We start from the raw sequence: 19,027 nt of genomic DNA, 5'->3' as shown, positions 1-19,027 counted from the left end.
GCTTTTGTATTTGTTTTTTTTTTTTTTTGTCCTTTTTTCAGTGTCTGAATGATGCTATCAGATTCATTTAATACAAATACAGCATTAAGTACACCCATCAGTGTGATGTTTTGGATACTTCCTGTACTGTTTATACCTTCTCCCACTTGGATTTGTATTACACTGCATTTTTTCCTTTATTGAATTGCTTTTTTCAGTGGTACTGATAAATTATCACAGCAGTAGGTAGCCCAAATTGACAGAGGCTAAAACTGCTCTTACAGTCTGGATAATTCTTCACTGTTGTTATTTTGCAGTTCCATGATGAAAACAAAAATATTGAGATATATTGTGAGATTATTCGGGGTGTGAATATTCTTTTCTGTTCCTACATACTGTCCTGTGATCAGCACATGAACTCTGGCCACTGGTGTTTTCTTCCCAAAAATCTTATACATGCTGCCAGTGATTACTCAAGACAAAATACAGCTATCCTATATATCCTACAGACAACAGTTAATGGGATTTATATTTTTTTCTAAAAACTGGGAGTTCCATTGCAATCTCATTAAAGAAGGCTAATTGATCATGTATCATAGCTTGTATCAGTCTTCTTTCCTGCCTCACTTTTAAACTCCTTTATCAGTGCTACTGTCCTCCCTTGCAAACCACTTATCACTACTATCCTGTGCTGATCCCACAAGAACCCTAAATACCAATGCCCTTACCTTAGAAAGGTCACATTTTTTTTCTAGCAGTTTGGGTAAAATATTATAGCCCATTCTAACTGGAACATACTCTCTCCAAATACTCAAAATGAAAATGTGTACACCATATTCAGAAATAGCATCCTTTCTCACTTATCTAAACTGTATGGTTATAAATATTTATGGACAAAAGTTGAACAATATACAAAGTGTGCTAGTTTGACATCAGTAGTATTTGAATGTATACTCCTGTTTATTACAGTAATGTACTAATGACTACTGTAAATATTCACCTTCATGCCATATTTACTGTGGTAAATATTTTATTTTTATTTACATGTTATATTAGACTGTTCTTATATATCACTACCTTTTGAATTAATAGTTTTTATTATTGTACAACTTAATGCAAAGTTTATATTACAAATCTGTTGCTTTTCTTTTCCAGTAAACCATTTATTTGCCTTGTTGTCAAGATTGTAGCTGAAAGGAGTTTTTGGACCAGCCTACTGACCTAATAGATGTCAAAATAAGTAGATAAAATAGAATTAATTTTGTGTATCTGATTGCGCTGCAGTACAAAGTACTTGCAGTTCTACGCAGTAACACTCTCAATGACAGCCATAGAAAACAATCCAAAATGTCTTAATCATGTTTTAAGAACCATTTCAGCTCAGACAGATAAGGTGAAAGATGTAATTATTTCTAGCAGTCATACTAACAGAGTCACATAGTAATTAAATTTTATAAGTGCAGGAACAAAGCATGGCTTATGATTACTTTTCCAGGTCTCTAAAGCAAGATGAAATAAACAAACGCTGTAAATAGTTGAATACACATTATGTTGTCCGAAATAAGACGTTACTTTTGCTGCTTCTTAAATGATTTATACACAAATAAATAATTCCAACAAATGTGGTGTGAACCTGATTAGAAAAAACAAATAAAGCAATAAAAAACAAGCTTTAATCAATAGCTAAAAGCAAATGCCCTTAATCTAATAGTCAGATGTTAAAGATGGAGGAAAAAAACAGTTGCTGGCTGAGTAACACGACTGCCTGAGACAGCTGGGCATATATTTCTGTATGTATCCAAACCATTAATCACAAGCAGATAGTTGTAACGAAGATCATTCACTATTACTATTATTTTTGTTTACTCATTGTTAACCAGCTGACAAATTTACAGTGGTGGTGCGGCCTTTTTGTGCTGATTAAGTCACTTTTGGTTACAGAGTTAAAATTATGTATGAGGAAATTTTGTGACTGAAATCTCTGTCATTTGCTTGGAATGTATTCATATCTCATTAACTTTATGCTTCAGTTATAACAGACTTTTACACAAAATGCAGGAATGTCTTCCCTGGTTACTCAAATATACATTCAACTTTTTGTTTTTATTTTTCATGGAAAATAAATAAATTAAAATAATCACGTGGGTGCATTGATCTAAAGATCCTTTTTATCTACAACATGAGCCAGTGACAGATAAAAGGCTGCAAAAGAAAGTAAAGGTTACAGAAAAATGAACATATATTCAGGATGTTCATGTTAGTAACCAAACAAAAGCAGAAGGAGCACAGAACCAGAAAACTGATGGTCTAACTGTGTGATAGTGATGGTTTAGGGAGGTATACTATGACTCTTCCAAACGTATTAATCCTTCCCAGGATGCAGAAATGTTAGTAAACTATAATAAATTAATCATTCCAAACTATGTCAAATGTGCATCAGTGACACAAAAAGTCCTAAATAAGCCCAAGATTAATATGGGCTAATATGGAGCTGCATTTATATGAATATATGCAAATTTGGACACCTGGAAACACAGCCCAACCCATTCAATACATGCACAGCAGTGCACTCCCACTTCAGCCTAGCTATCCCTTTTCCTACATGCGGTTAAGCAAGTTGGCCTAATGGTGACATTACAGCCTTCTCTAGGAGGATTCCTCTAGTATAAACTACAGACAACCAAAACAAACAGACAGAATACTTTTAATATAACTAACATAGTAGAAATATAGTAAAACAGCTCTAAGTAAATACACGTGAAAGCATAGTTGGTATGTACGTAAAGTAAAAGAATAACAGGAGGATGTGTAAAGCATGGAAGAGGAGTACAAAAACAAGTACAGTATTCAGCCATGAGACATCTTGAGAACTAAAAAACAGTCAAGGCTGATAAGGGGACTGAAAGACCATTGGACCTGTATATTATGTTATTACTTGTACCCATCCATTTTTGTGCTCACTTAATCCAATTCTTTGTCATGCCATATCAGTAACTATCCTGGTAAGCTATGGGTGTATGGCAGGAAACAGTCATGGATGGAAAATGTGTCTATCACAGGCCACACACTTGTGTTCACACACACACACACACACACACACACACACACACACACACACACACACACACACACACACACACACACACACACACTAACAACAAGGGCTAGTTTAGCACTAACCGGCCATTTACCATCTTGTCTCATGGACTGTGAGATTGAAGCAAAGATAAAGATACAAATGACAAGAAAATGCACACTAAATACAGAAAGTGCCAACGGCTGAGAACGTAACCTCAGAATAAAGCACTGAGAGGGACTGATTTTTAGTCACCCTGTTTTATGCCTTAGATTAAAAAAATCACTAACAAGCAGATGAATATCAGCCAATGTTATTTCACAACAGCATGCCATTCTTTCTATAGCTATGCTTTCGCAGCCCTGAGACATGTTTTATTTGTTCTTTCTACACTTGGGTGACTGTAAAGTGGAAGAGCTCAAACTTACCAATTTTCTGTGTAGGAAATTAGTGCTAATATGATTTCTATTTGTGAAATGGCAGTATTTCCAAATATTTTGGCTTTCCTTTTTTCATTTTTCCCCCATGGTTGTGTGATCATGGAGTTAGTATATGTAGGTAAAGGGATTGGGGGAAGGAAATCTTCCAAGGGGGTTACGGGACTGTAACTGTTCTACTCTCCAAAACATGCTAATTGAGTAGAAGCTTTAACTAGTTTGTTTCATCCAGTTGAAGTTTCAGTGAAATATGATTTGACAGAATGTAAAGGAAGTGCTTTATTTTTATGTGAAGAATCTAGATCTACCATTGGCAAAAATGTAGTGAAGATATCACTAGTAGTACCCTGTGAAAGGCAAGGTATGGATAAGGACATCTAAATTAATAAAACTGAGGACTGGGATTGTCCCCTTGTACTGTGTACAGCTGAATAATAATTCAGATAAACAATTATCTCTAGTGGGCCTTCTACTCATTTTCCAGTATCTACTTTATCCTATTCAGGGTTGCTGGACACCCAGGGCCTATTCTGGCAAGCAGTGAGTGTAAGAAGGAAAAACTGTGGGTAGGATGCCAGTCTATTGCAGGCTGCATGTATATGTGTGTGTGCATGCTCTCTCTCTCTCTCTCTCACGTGCATGCCCACACACCACATACACACACACACACACACACACACACACACACACACACACACACACACACACACACACACACACTCACAGACACACTGTCAGTGAACAAAATTGACTGTTCACCTATCTACGTGTTTTGGGGTGGAAATAGAGACCCCAATAGAAACTCATGTGCACACAAGGAGTCAAACTTTTACAAGCAATTGAGAATGTCTATCTCTGCTTATGAGTGGGTATCAGCTCGGTCCAATATCTGGGATTAAGTCTTTAAAAAACTTGATTGTAACTATATGACATTTCCTTTTTGAATAAGAAAACAGTTGAATTTAACATTCAAACTAATTTATAGATATTAACTTGGTGTTTAATAATCTCATTAAACTTTTGGATCCTAGTAAAATTGCATCTTTATTTCAACCTGTAATAAGTAATCCTAATACTTTGTAATACCTTGCTGGTAAATCAAAGTATCTGTGGCAAAAAATACATTTTTGAAATATCTGATTGTATATAATTTTGTAGTGAAAGATTTTAGACCTGCCGCCAATGAGATTTGTGATAATATATTACTAAGAGGCTATACTGCTGTTTGTTAAAACACTTGGATCAAAATTAAGTCAAAAGTTGTTGGTTCTCCTTTAGACAAAATAATATGTATATAATACCAGCCAAGGAATTCAGAAAGGCTTAAAACAATTTGGAATCTTTATCTTGGAGGGTTCCTGCATCACAGTAAGCATTTCTGATTCTCAGGCTGCTCTGCAACTGAGGTTTTCCCCTTGTAGGGACCTTGGCTGGGACAATGGGTTCAACAGAGAAGCAGCACGCTGATACGGCAGTCCAGGGGAGTGGCTAATCCTAAGTAACCACGTGTTGTCCCCAGAAATCCTTGTAGGTCTCAAATTAATAGGCCAAGTGATTCAGAGAATCACTCAGTCAATTAAAACTTTACAGTAAGAGGAAAAAGTGAATGCCTTGAAAAGAAACTGGTCATCCATTCAGCCCTATGGTAGTACCTTGCAGTACAGTTAAGTCCAGCAAAGCCATAGGGTGGGGGGGGGGTGTCAGTGTGCATACGTACTTTTTAAAATGTTAATACTATTAACCTGAGATGCTGACAGAATAAGAGTGTGGGAATTAATATATACATTTTTTTAAGTAAAAGAAGTCTACATCTCTACTTATTCTAATTATTTACTTAAAGATAACTCAATGCCTTTTCTTTAAGGGTCACCAGTTTCACAAGGTATTAAGAGGGACAGAGCTAAAATCCAAGTCAAAATCAGGGATTTACCTGAAAATCTGAGACAGCTTAGAGGTGTGTGTGTGTGTGTGTGTGTGTGTGTGTGTGTGTGTGTGTGTGTGTGTGTGTGTGTGTGTGTGTGTGACTGGGTGGTCATACTAATGGGGTTACATAGGGGACCACAAGTCTGGAAATGTGTTTGTGCATGTCTGCCTGCCTCGGTAGTCACAGTATGGTAGGTAGCTAGGAGATACTGAGACTGGATGTGTTTGTCTGACTGGGTGATCGCAGTAAAGTAGATATGGAGGAGATATTGGGACTATATCTGTTTCACTGCCTGGATTGTCGCAATAAAGTGGGTAGGTGGGAGATACTGAGACTGGATATGTTTGTCTGCCTGGGTGGTCACAGTACAGTATGTAGGAGATACTGAGACTGGATGTGTTTGTCTGCCTGTATGGTCTCAGTATGATAGGTAGGTAGGAAGCTTTGAAGTTGGGAGCATTTGTCTGCCTAGATGGTCTCAATATGGAAGGTAGGGGATGTGCAGTCTTTATGTGTGAGTTAAAGTATTAGAGCAGGTGCACGGGATAGTGTTTCCATGAGTATGAGTAAGTGTGGGGAAGCTTGGTTATGGATACTGGTGTGTGTCCATGTGTGCATGAATGCCTGGGAGCATATGTGCATGTGCATGGATGGCTGAATGTGTGTGTTGTATGTGTATGCGTGCACATGCATGTACGTGAGTTGTCTTTACCAACACAGGGCTTACACTGCTAGGAATAACATTAGGTTGTTGGACCTAACAGAGAAGTGTTTGATTCAGAGACATGGCAATTAGCTGCTAATAACATATTTCTCATTGCAGATTTATCAAGCTTCTGAATCTGGATTTCTCTGTCTGTCATGCTAATTTGACCAGCCCACTTGGAGCAGTTTGCCCAGGTGGAGAGAAATTCTCTAAATCCTTGGGCAAATGTTAAAATAAACACTGCTCTTAGATAATTCGGTTTCTAAGATGTATGCTTTAATCTTAAAGATTAAATATTGTAAACACATAATAAATAAATAAAAGATTAAATTTGGCAATACACATTTGCTTTTCAGGATATGGGACAAATATGACTTATCCCTTGAAAACAAAACCGAAATTTCAGTTTTAATAATGAGAAGTTTGCCTTATAATTTGCCTTATTTGCTTTGCTCAAATTCTATATAACCATTTACTGGACTAATCTGAAGGCTGCAAACTTTTTTCCAGCATTAATAGGTATTCTGGAAGGCATATACATTTTCTCATAAACTTAAGAAACATTTTTTTCAGAGTAGCAAGCTTCTAGGAAATGTTATTTTAAATTCAGGATATAATTTGTTCATATTTTTGAAGCTGTCCATTCAACATTCCTAAAGTCAGTTTGTGATTACTTCATTAACTATTTTGAGTCATTGCATGCATAATCTTTTACCAAACCAGAAAGCTATATGAAAAAGAGCTCAGAGTTTCTTATATTATATATTTTGTGTGCCCTTTCTGTATTCTATGGATTTCTGGAAATTAGTGTTTTTTGTGATATAGATAGATAGATAGATAGATAGATAGATAGATAGATAGATAGATAGATGGATAGACAGACAGACTGACTTTCTGTGCTGAAGTGTTAACTACATATGAAACAATTAACCACAGTTCTGAAAAAAAAAATACAAGAAAAAGTTATCAAAGTCACATATCTTCCTTCAACCCCCCCCCCCCCCACATACATACATACACACACGCGCGTGCATGGCGCACACAAACTCATGCACATACAGTGGCTTAATATATTACTTACTTTTTTTCAGTTTCGTCTATTAGTTATGAGATATCTTGACATTTTTCAGACATGTTGGGGAAGGGGTGTAACTTGAAAAATGGAATGCTAACAGATCTCCTTTCATTTATATTGCAGTAGAAACAATAATGTATTGCACTGAAGTAAATGTGCAATCAGAAAATAAATAAAATAGTTATTTATTGTGCTATCTGTGCCAACAAGGAATGTTGGGATGAGATTGCATCTGGTTCCTTGCTATGCCTTAGTTTATACTTGTTGATATATGTTAGTGTACAATGGAGGATTTAGGCCCTGGCACAGGCCCTTTAAATCTGCAATGCAACTTAATGCTAGAAGAAGAAGTAGGAAAAAAATGTTTTCAGTCTATGCATGTATGGATCTTTATTCATTTTTTAACATTCTGTGTCACAGACATAATCGGACTTGCAATTGGAGATGCCAGTCAGGTGACCTGATCCTAAGATTCTGAATGGCTCTTCCAAGTGGATCTCTCATCAATTTGAGAAAACATTACTTGAAGAGACTGAGAGGAGCTTGTGGATGGCATCCTGTAAAAGAGAATATAAAACATTTAAAAAGCTTGAATTAGCAATGTTTTATATTAGTGTACAAGTACTACTTGAAGTGCTGTGGTCCCAGAGTGGTAGTCCAGCCGATTTCTATCCCGACCAGTGTATGGACAACAGTAGCTGTCGAGAGTGAGTTTTTTTTTTCTAATTTTCATTATTGCTAGTCAGAAACAGGTCTTGCAGCATTATTCTGCTCATCAGAAAATGCATCGCCAAAGCATAGTTGAGAGAATGCCTTGTATGGCGGTACATTTTCCTTTCAACCCACAGAGGCTTTATTTTAGAACTTCTGTAAAATGAAGCTTCTGTGGGTTGAAAGGAAAATGTACTGCCAAACAAGGTAAGCTATCAGTTGTGTATTGTTTCAGCAAAGCATTTTCAGATGAGCCAGTTACTGAGGGTGAAATTTACTTTTTCAAGTAATGGGGAATAATTTCTGTTAAGTTATCACAGGTAATGCCAGTGCAATGTAGAGTGTCACCTGAGCATTACAAACAATTCTCTTTCATAAGGTTTTAAGCAAAGCCTCAATTTTTTGTGGCATTACAATTTGGTTGAATTGTATTTGAATGTTGAGGGAATCTGATAGATTTAAGGGAGTACAGTAGGAATTTTTATTATGAAATATATACTTGATATATTCTGTTATTGGGACTTTATTTTATTTTTACATTTGTTAACTGGGTTAGTCTGACTGGGCCCAGAGAGCCCTTTAGCAGCGGAGACCTGAGGAGAAAAGCTCTAGGAAAGTAATTTAAAAATAAGAAAAAAACCTAACAATCCAAGTTGTAAGATACTTAGTACAAAAACAGAGAGAGATATACAATATGAATATATACAAGGCAAAAGTACAGTATTTTGAGAATGCAGTAGCAATATGTTTGAGAAATTTGGTTAGCAATAAATTATTTGCATGGAATGTAGCAATTCTTAAAATAAAAAAAAACAGCGTAACATCATGACATAGCACAACAAAGATGCATTTAATAGCACAGGTACTAACTGCAAAGAGAGTAATATATGTAGACAGCTTATGTAGATAGCAGACAGATATGTTCATAGGTTCATAGGTGTGTACTAGGCTAATGGCCTTGGAGCCTTTACAAGCCTAGCCAAAAAAATTTTCCTTGACACCGTGCCACCCAATATTAGTTCACAGTGCCTCTATCCAGTAGAGCAATTGGAGTGATCCCTGGGGTGAACTTTCTGTTACCCATCCACTCATTGAGATTTCTCTTGAAGAGGGCCAGAGAGGTGCTATGCTTGACATGAATGGGAAGCTTATTCCAGAATATGGGCAGTCTTTGGGAGATTAACCTGTCCCTGTTAATTGAGAGAAGAAGAAAAATTATTGTTTTTCTTGGTGTGACTATTCATCTGAGCTCCTGGATTTTTTAGCATATAATATGTAAATTTTGCAACATATAGATAATCAATAGTAGCACTATTGTTATTAATTGATAGCTACTGATGTTTTTGGTATAGTCATAATTTTGGTATAGTCGTAAAAAGTGTATAAGTAAAGCAGTATTTAAAGAAATCCAAATTCCTCAGAGCTACACGCTTCAGGGATCTAAACCTGGTCATCACAATGAGCAAAACATGCTGAAGGGATAGGTTCCTGACCCAGAGACTCCCCATACTCTGAAATAGAGTGCCCATACATGTCAAGCTGAGCACCTCTTTGGCCCTCTTCAAAAGGAACTTTGACGATTGGATGGGAGATAGGAAATTCACCCAGGGGATCACGTCAGTTGCCCTGCTAGACAGGGGACCAAGGAAGTAAATATTCTGGGAAGAAATAGCCAGGGAATTGATATGGCTAGGCTTGTATAGGCCCTAGGGCCGATAGCCCAGTACCAACCTATGAACCTATGAACCTAAAGCTGTAGAAAATAATGATAACCTTTCTGTAATTGGGTTCCATAGTTTTGTCATTTCCTCCAGTAGGTTCCTCTATTTCCTGTTTCACTTGTCAAACTTTGTTTACTGGTATTGTCATCGTGGCTTGCTCCAAAAGTCATGCAACTGGATTTTGCAGAGTAGAATCTTATACTGAAAAATTGCAGTGTAGTTTGGAATATGAATATGAAGGTCTCTGTTAGCTTAGTGGTTAGAGTCGCGGCTTGCCATGTAGTAGGTGCATGGTTTGAATACCAACACAGGACGTTTAGCTTTCACATGGGAAAGGTGTTTTTCTGCCAACTAGTCACGACTGGAGTCCCACAGGGTTTGGTTCTGGGTTCTTTCCTGTTTGGTATCTACTTCTCTAAACTCCAGGCCAACAGTTAGGGACTCTGGCTGACAAAGTTCACAGACAATTCTAAGTTGGGAGCTATTATTAACTCCCCAAGTGATGTTGATATCCTACAGAATGGCCTCACTGAGACCAATGACTGGTCTCAGAACCATGGCCTTAAGCTCAATGACAAAAAATGTGTCATCATCCCCTTTGGGAAACACCCGGTTCCCATGAATTACCACATCAATGGTAGTCCACTCAACACAGAAGGCATTATAAGAGATCTGGGAACACAGGTTGACAGCAACCTCTCTTTTGATCACCACATTGCCACTGTGAGCAGAAAGTCCTTCTATGTGGCACATCTCATTACTAAAGGTTTTGCATCCAGGAAGAAAGAGGTCATTGTCTCCCTCTACTCTTCCCTCATTAGGCCAATCATCAAGTACAATGCACCATTTGGCATGTACCTCACTAGACACCTGCAACAACTGGAGAGGTCGCAAAAGTACCTCACAAAGAGGATCCTAGGCCTTAAACACTTGTCCTATATGGACAGACTCAAAAAACTCCAGATATTTTCTGTCTCATATCGCCTACTTAGAGGCGATCTCTGCTTGACTTACAAAGCCATGTTTGACCCAGCTCTGTTAGAAATGCTACATCTAAAGAAATCCCAGTCTTTCCACACCACACGCTCCAGAGACCTCAACCTCACTACAACAATCAACAGAACGTACTGGAGGGACAGGTTAATATCCCAGAGACTGCACATGCTTTGGAATAGACTTCCCATACATGTCAAGCAGAGCACCTCGCTGACCAACTTCAAGAGAAATCTTGATGAGTGGATGGGAAATAGAAAATTCACCTCGGAGATAATTCCAGTGGCTCTAATAGAAAATTCACCCCGGGATAATTCCAGTGGCTCTACTCGACAGAGGCACTGGGAACTAAGGTTGGGTGGCACGATGTCAGGGTAATTCTATGGCTAGGCTTGTAAAGGCCCCAGGGCCATTAGCCTAGTACACACCTATGAACCTATGTAAAAGCTAACAGAGAAAAAAAGTTACACATTTGTTTACACAGTTCTTTTCCCCTGCTAAGTGCAGATGGTAAGCACAGAAATATATAAGCTTTTCATTTATGGATGCATTTTAATCAACAAAATCAAAACCAAAAATAACAGGATTTTGTACTTGTATATTTAGAGATATGTTAAAATAGTTAGCATCTCATTCTCAGGAATAACACTGACCATTTTACACACTTGATTTGATTATGGCTGGTATTCGTAGTCACTTGTGCAAATATGATAGGGGTATTCTGGACACAAAGGTGAGATGCATAAAGATTATTTATGCTAATGTGAAAGGCCTAAAAAAATCTGATGCAGATGAAAAATGTTGTAAAGGGTAGTATGCTAATCAGGTGATTTTGCAATTCATAGCCCAACATCTGTGCAGTACGCACTTCCCTTGTTAAATGTGATGCTTCTCTTTTGATATTGGAGTTGCAATCCACAAATTTGCACCCAGCCATCCTTTCAGTAGTTTGTCTAAGTATGCTCAAGCACTTCTCTGTCACAAAAATTAATTATTTCCCCCAGCAACCCCTTCATTAGTTTGTATTAAGCATTCACAAGGACGAAATCCAACCATCCATCCAAAACCCCTTTTCCCATTTTTTGCACATGGAGTCGGGGTGTCACTTCAACAATGGCAATCATCTAGAGCCAAGGTTTACACCACCAGGTGGCTAGCCCTGCCACAGTAGTTCTTTCACACTACACACTCATATGTACACTCACACCTATGGCCAATTTAGAGTGCCCAGTCTATCTACTGCATGTTGTTGGAAATTACACAATAAATTATTTTGCCCAGTGATCACTTTAGCAGTCTGACCATGCATGCACAAGCACTTTCCTGGCGCACAAATTAATTATTTCTCCAAATGACCTCTTCAGTAACATTTCCTAGTATACACAAGCACCAAAATGAAACATTCACTCAAGCAACTCCTTCAGTAAAAATGCCCAGGTATGCAGAAACACCAACTAATCTCTCCTTGCATCTCTGTATTCTCCCTGAAAATTGCTCCTTTCTGGCATATGTTCAGGGCTATTTACATATGTTGTATGCAAATGAACTCATTATAGATTCATCTGCATGAACTAACCTCATACTCATGAGTGAAAAGCCCCTTAACAGCATAGTAGCCATTCCCCTATCGCTTACGCATTAACCATGTTATGCTTTTGCGATGGGGGGGGGGGTATGTTCATAAAAAAGTCCTCTGTATTTCCATAGTCATCCTGAAAGTCCAGGATTTACATAACCAAGTAACACTGCTCTTCTTGGATCACCACTACAAAAATATAAAGCTCTGGACTATGAATACCACCCTTTTTGTCAAGTGATAAGCAGTTCTAATTAACTGAAGCTACGCCTATGGCTGTGGTATTATTTTGGGTAATTTTAGACTGATCACTGTTGTTCTACTGTGCAGGCTCACACATTGTTTATGAATTATTAATGAGCAACTCTACACACCACACACTACAGTAGTTATCAAACATGTTTTTGGGGAATATAACGCGTTGGCAAATTTAAAAATTCCCTACAGTGTACTTTGCTGGAAGTGTTTAGGGAGCAAATTATAGTAACTATGAAAATGATTCTTTTTATCTGGGATATAGACTGTGAGTTGCCTAGACATAGTAAGGCCATACCAATTTTAATGCTATTGGCTGCCAAAAATAAAGTTACTAGAAAATGGAAATCAAAATCTAAACCAACTCTAAAAGTACATAATATTGTAAAGGAGATTAAAGAATTGGAGGTGCATTTTTTTAGAAATGGGAAGGAGCACTTTGCAAATAAATAAAATGAATCTGTGGGAGCAATACATGCAGAATAATGTTAAGGAGAAGGAAGGAAGGAATTAAATGATGTAATGTTAGAGGGAATAATTGTCAAAAAGAAAATGTGTATAATGTGTGAAAAAGTGTTACTATAGTTTGTTTTCTTTCATGTCAATGTACCTGTACTTGTGTGACTTTTTTAGTTGTGATTCAATAAAATGTTTATAAAAAATAAGTAATTAGGACCTGTCTCTAGCCAGTTAATAAACTTCTCTTATACTCTTTTAGACCAGTATTACCATAGGTGTCTCACTATTCAAGAGCAATTTCTGAACATAACTGAATAACACAAGTGGAAGTGATAACTACAGAAATGGTTAAGGTAATCCACGAGGAATAACCATTTATCAGTAAATGTAATGTATTCCACAGACTACTGGGGGTCAAAAACTATTGCCGTGAGAAGTGGAGAGCACCGAAGGCAGAAAACAATGCTGTGAGGTATGATGGAGAACAGAAGCTGATATGAAAGTTCCTACACTGTCACACGTTACACAGGAGAGGCATAAGAGGTTGCTGTTGTGCACAAGCCAAAAGAAAAAAGTTGTTACAATTAATAACCAATATACCACAGGGCAATGACCAACAATTTTGCACCCTTCAAAAAAAAAAAAAAAAAAAAACAGCGGGCATAGCATTTGCATGGACACAGATGGAACACACAGACCCATGATAAAGCAATGGCTACATGCGCTGGCATACCAATACTGCATAGCTCATTTTTGTGCATGGTCATCTGACACAATTTATGGTTTCCAGCATCAGCTAGCTCCAGTGTAACATACAGATATGAGTTTGATACCAATGCAAACACTTCCATGCAGAAACTGCAAATCCTCTGGACTTAGTTGCATATTTGGGAGCCATAAAATGTCCTCCCATTATTCCTTTGCAAATTACCTTTCTATTCTCCTTTCCCAATCATTTCCAGCCTCCTCTGATAGATTTTTACAATTACCATGCACTACTTCATATGTCCTAATAATTATTCCTTTTTAACTAAAGCTTCTGTTCTATACTAAGTAACAAGCTCTGCCAGACCTGGTCTATCACTTAGCTCTCCTCTATCCCTTTCTATTTGCCTGTACCCTATTATCAGTCCCTAAAAGGAAAGACAGTCACTAACCTGCAGTCCAAACTTCAGCTTGAACCCAACTCACCAAATCAGGGTGGGAGGTTGGCATAATATTTAAGGTGTTTACCTTACAGACACAAGGTGCAGGGTTTGATTCTCACATGGGCTAACTGGCTAGACATAAAATGGCCTACAAGGACAGTTAGCCTAGTGCTAACCTATGAACCTAAATACTACAAGAGTAAACTTTTATTCTGACAAATATGGATATACAACTTCCTACGGTTTCTTCTGCCAGCCTGGTTGATATGGGCATCCTGAGACAGTGTAGCAACTGCCTCATGTACATGGACAACCATGTACTATTACTGCCTAGGAACACAATTTGTGAGAGATGCAATTACATAAAGTAGCTAGAGTCTATGCTGTCTTCCTCACAAGCCAGTATATCTGGCACTGACAAGGTTGTCAACACAATCACTACACCTCAAACACCACCCACAACTACACAACACATACCCACATATGCGGAGATTCTCAACAAAAACAAACCCAAACAAAGGAGACTTCAGAGGCAAAAACCCATGAGAACTCCACAACCATCCACACCACATACCATGCATAGCCCACACACCAGTGTCTCATAACCACTAAGGCCTAACCATAAACCCAACATATTAGTCATAGGAGACTCCATTGTGAGACACACAGATGTGCCTCTCACCAGCCTGGATAAAGACACAAGGTGCAGGGTTTGATTCTCACATGGGCTAACTGGCTACTCAGTCTCCTGGTGAGGAAACTCACATGGTTAGTTGTTTGTCAGGTGCCAGAATCCACCATATCACACACACACTCAAGTGTCTCAACAGCAGGTACTGTTATGACTCTGTCATAGTCCATGTTGGCATGAAAGACTTGAGACTGGACTATATGAAGAGAGACATGATTGAGCTCACTGAATATGTGTCCCAGGCTGGTATGTCCCTAGCCTTAAGCAGCATTTTACCATCACCTAGAATGATCCCTCAGTACAAACAGAAAATGAGAGGCCCTCAAATTTGACTCAAGATGCCCATTCCACCTATCTGGACCTCTTCAAATCTATCAAGATTCAACCCTTTACCATGATCATGGGTGACTTTAATTACCCAACCATAGACTGGAAAAACTACTCAAGCCAGATCACAAATGCCCAGAGATTCCTTGATTTTATCAATGCAAATGCCTTGGCATAGCTAGTCAATACCCCCACAAGAGGTGATAATATCTTGGACTTGGTATTAACTAACATGAGTAACCACTGCAGCACCCCTACAGTATCATTCTCACTGGTAAGATCCAACCATAAAGCGGTCACTTTCGTAGTCACCATCTCCCCTGACCCCCCTCTAGCTAGGGTCAAACAAAAAAACTTCTCCAAAGCTGATTACAACCTCCACTGGGATGGTATAAACAGCTTCACAGCCCTCTCCCTCACTGTAGAAACTGGCACCAATGTCCAAATCTACACAAAAGTACTATATGAGCATTTATACAGATGCAGGGAATCAGGAATACCTGACAGGACTAAATCATCCTCCACAAGGAAGAGTAAACCTGTCTGGTGGACATCTGCAATAAATAAACTATATAACAAAAGGAAAAAAATGCTGTCCAGGACCAAGAAGGAGCAGGTGACCAATTGGAAGCAATCTCTCCTTAGCCTGAACAAGCAAATAAGAGCACTAGTGAAATCCTCTAAACTGGCCACATCTACTAGAGCAATCATAAGACCTTCTTCACATATGTCTGCAGTCTCAAAGGAAGCACCCAGATCTGTTCAGAACTGGTGGTCAGGGACACCACATACAGAAATGCTGTAGATATAGCCAACCTACCGGCTGACAGATTCAGTGAAAATTTCTCCTCTCTGCCCCCCCCCCCCCCCCCATCAGTAAATCAGGACATCCCCAGTACCTGCCCCCTAGCCCTTATCTCTAGGGAACATGTCATCACTGACCTCTCAAAGGCAAAAAATACAGCCTCCATGGGACCCGATAGCATCCCAGGCTGCATCCTACATGAACTCAGCCATGAACTTGCAGCACCATTAGGCACCATATTCAACCAAAGACTGAGTACCAGCTTTGACCCTTTACACAAAGGTGGAGCATCCACCTATCCAGGAAATTAAAGACCATGAACCTAACTAGCCTGATCTGCAAAGCCATGGAATGGATTATCATGGACCTCATTAACAGGGACATTGGCAACCTCCAAACACTCGACCCCACACAATTTGGTTTTGTCAAGGGGAGGTCATGTCTGTTAAATCTGGTTGACTTCTTAGAGACAGTCACCAAGGCCATGGACGAGGGGAAGACAGTGCACACCACCTAACTTGACTTGGCCAAAGCCTTCAACACTATTCACAACTAGGCATCAATCTATATGTTACCAGACGGGTAGCAACGTCATGGATAGAACCCACCTAATCAAAATAGGGGAAGCCATCTCAAGCAGTAGACCCATAATGAGTGGCGTACCCCAGGGATCAGACTTGGGGCCTCTGTTATTTGGGATATACTTCTCTGAGGTGCAGGCCAACACCAGTGGGCTATGGCTGACCAAGTTTGCAGATGACTGCAAGCTGTGTGCAATCATCAATTCCCCTAGTGATATGGATGTCCTCCAAGAGGGTCTCACCCAAACAAACGACTGATGCCAGAAACATGGCCTCAAGCTGAATGCCAAAAAATGCATCATCAACCCCTTTGGGGTGAGTGATGTCCCTACATATTATCAGATTAATAACAATGTCCTAAGTACACAATCAGTGGTGAGGGATTTGGGCACCAAGGTTGATAGCAACCTGACTTTTGACCACCATGTTGCTTCCATTGTATGGAAAGCTTTCTACTGGCGCACCTCATAAGTAAGGGTATCTCATCCAGAGACAAAGAGGTCATAACATCCCTGTAGTCTTCCCTTATAAGACCAATTATTGCGTACAACACCCCCTTCGACATGTACCTTGCAAAGCACATGCAGCAGCTGGAGAGACCACAGAGTTTCCTCACCAGGAGAGTCCCGGGCCTCAAGCATCTACCCTACACAGATAGGTTAAAAGCTCTATCCCTCTACTCAGTTTCATACAGACTTCTCAGAGGTGATCTGTCTGGCATACAAAGCAATCTCAGACCCCGCCTTGATAGGACTGCTGCATATCCGCAAGTCAAGCTCAACTCCAGCAACCTGTACGCGCAACCTCAACCTGGTCTGTGATATCAATAGGACATGTTGGCCCTCTTAACTCTTGCTTTCTTCCCCTCCCAAGTTAGTTTCTTCAGCTGTATTATCATCTATAATGGCTCCTCTGGTTGATAAAGATATGTCTAACTTGTATGTAAAACTAAAGGAACTAAGAACATTTTTGTTGATTGTATCATGCTATCCATACCCATATTTTTGTATTTTTTCATAGCATGTTGTTTCTTAACTTGCTGTGTTGCTTTTAGCTGACTAAACTTCATTGCTTTCACTGATGCTTGTATTATTTACTTATATGCACTACGACACTTGCTAGAGTGATAGCACCTTCAGTAGGACTCTGCTAGATTATCATAATGCATATCTAAGGTGTGCATGTTTATCAGGCTCTTGTATGGCATGTATAGCCAAACATCTTTGCCAGCAATGCTTTGAAACAACTGGTTATGTCTGTAACTTTACTGTGTGCTGGACACGAATTGCACAGCCATGCCACAGTGAAATGTAATAGAATGTATTATTACTGTATAGTCACTCATGCTGTCACAGCATTTTAAGGTAATCTTTCCACACACTCTACCCCCAGTGTTCTGGTTTCCAGCCCATCCCCTACTAGTCAACTTTCCAGACTGCGCCCCCCCCCCCATTATTCCTGGACCTGTCACTGATGTGTGTGTGTGTGTGTGTGTGTGTGTGTGTGTGTGTGTGTGTGTGTGTGTGTGTGTGTGTGTGTGTGTGTGTGTATTTGTGTGTGTGTATTTGTGTGTGCGCATGCACATGCACATGCACAATTGTATGTATTCATGTGGCCTTTCTAATGAAAAAAGAATTTCTGTCAGCCATGTCTAAGTCGTTGTGCAGTTTGGATAATACTTCTTCAGTAGGAGATGCACTAATGTGATGGGCAACAGAAGATTTTCACTCTGTATGATGGTGATTTTTTTATTTTGGTAGAAGCATAGTCTGGGTTAGTACGTAGTAAATCTCACTACTTAAATAACACCATTTCTTTGTCACAGTAGTGAAGAAAACTGGAGGGTTATGGTTAGTTGTTCAGTAGCAGATGTCCTCAATGAACTTATTCAAGGATGCCTTATAAGGTTGTAATAGCCTACATAACTGTAGCACGTGTTGCCAGGAGCTTTTACTATTAGACTGTCATCTTTGGCATTTATGGGTAGAGTTTGTAACATTTTCAACATTTACTAAACATCTGCATGGCTGAGAACACCCAGCTGTGTATGTTACTAAATAAGTAAATCTGCTCTTCAATTTATTGATAATTATTTTTATCTTTCCCTTCCATTTAGCCCAAGTTCATAGGTTCATAGGTGTTTAGTAGGCTAACAACCACAAGGACCCAGAGACTACCCCGTCTATGGAACAGGCTCCCCATCTATGTGAAGCAGAGTTCCTCCCTAATCCAATTCAAGTGCAACTTAGACAATTGGATGGGAAACTGGAAATTCATTCCTGGTTTGGTACCTATTTCTCTGATGCAAACAGGTAACCTGTAAATGATTCATCTCCCAGGCCCATGCTTACACTCATCAAGGGTATCAGAACTCATCAGAAATTCGGGATGCATGGCTATGCTTAAAAAGCCCTGGTGGTCGTTAGCCTAGTAAACACCTATGAAGCTCTAAGACAGCTCCTGTTTCAGTGTCACACAAGCACATTATGTGCTTCTGATTTTGCTTCTTATTTTTACCCTGTCCATCTCTTCTAAGACTCTTGATTTTCTAGTAAATCACTGA

This window comes from Protopterus annectens, chromosome 6.part0 (genome assembly GCF_019279795.1).
Source record: "Protopterus annectens isolate FY-2018-M chromosome 6.part0, PAN1.0, whole genome shotgun sequence".
Taxonomy (NCBI): Eukaryota; Metazoa; Chordata; order Ceratodontiformes; family Protopteridae; genus Protopterus; species Protopterus annectens.
Note: the sequence above shows the minus strand (reverse complement) of the source record.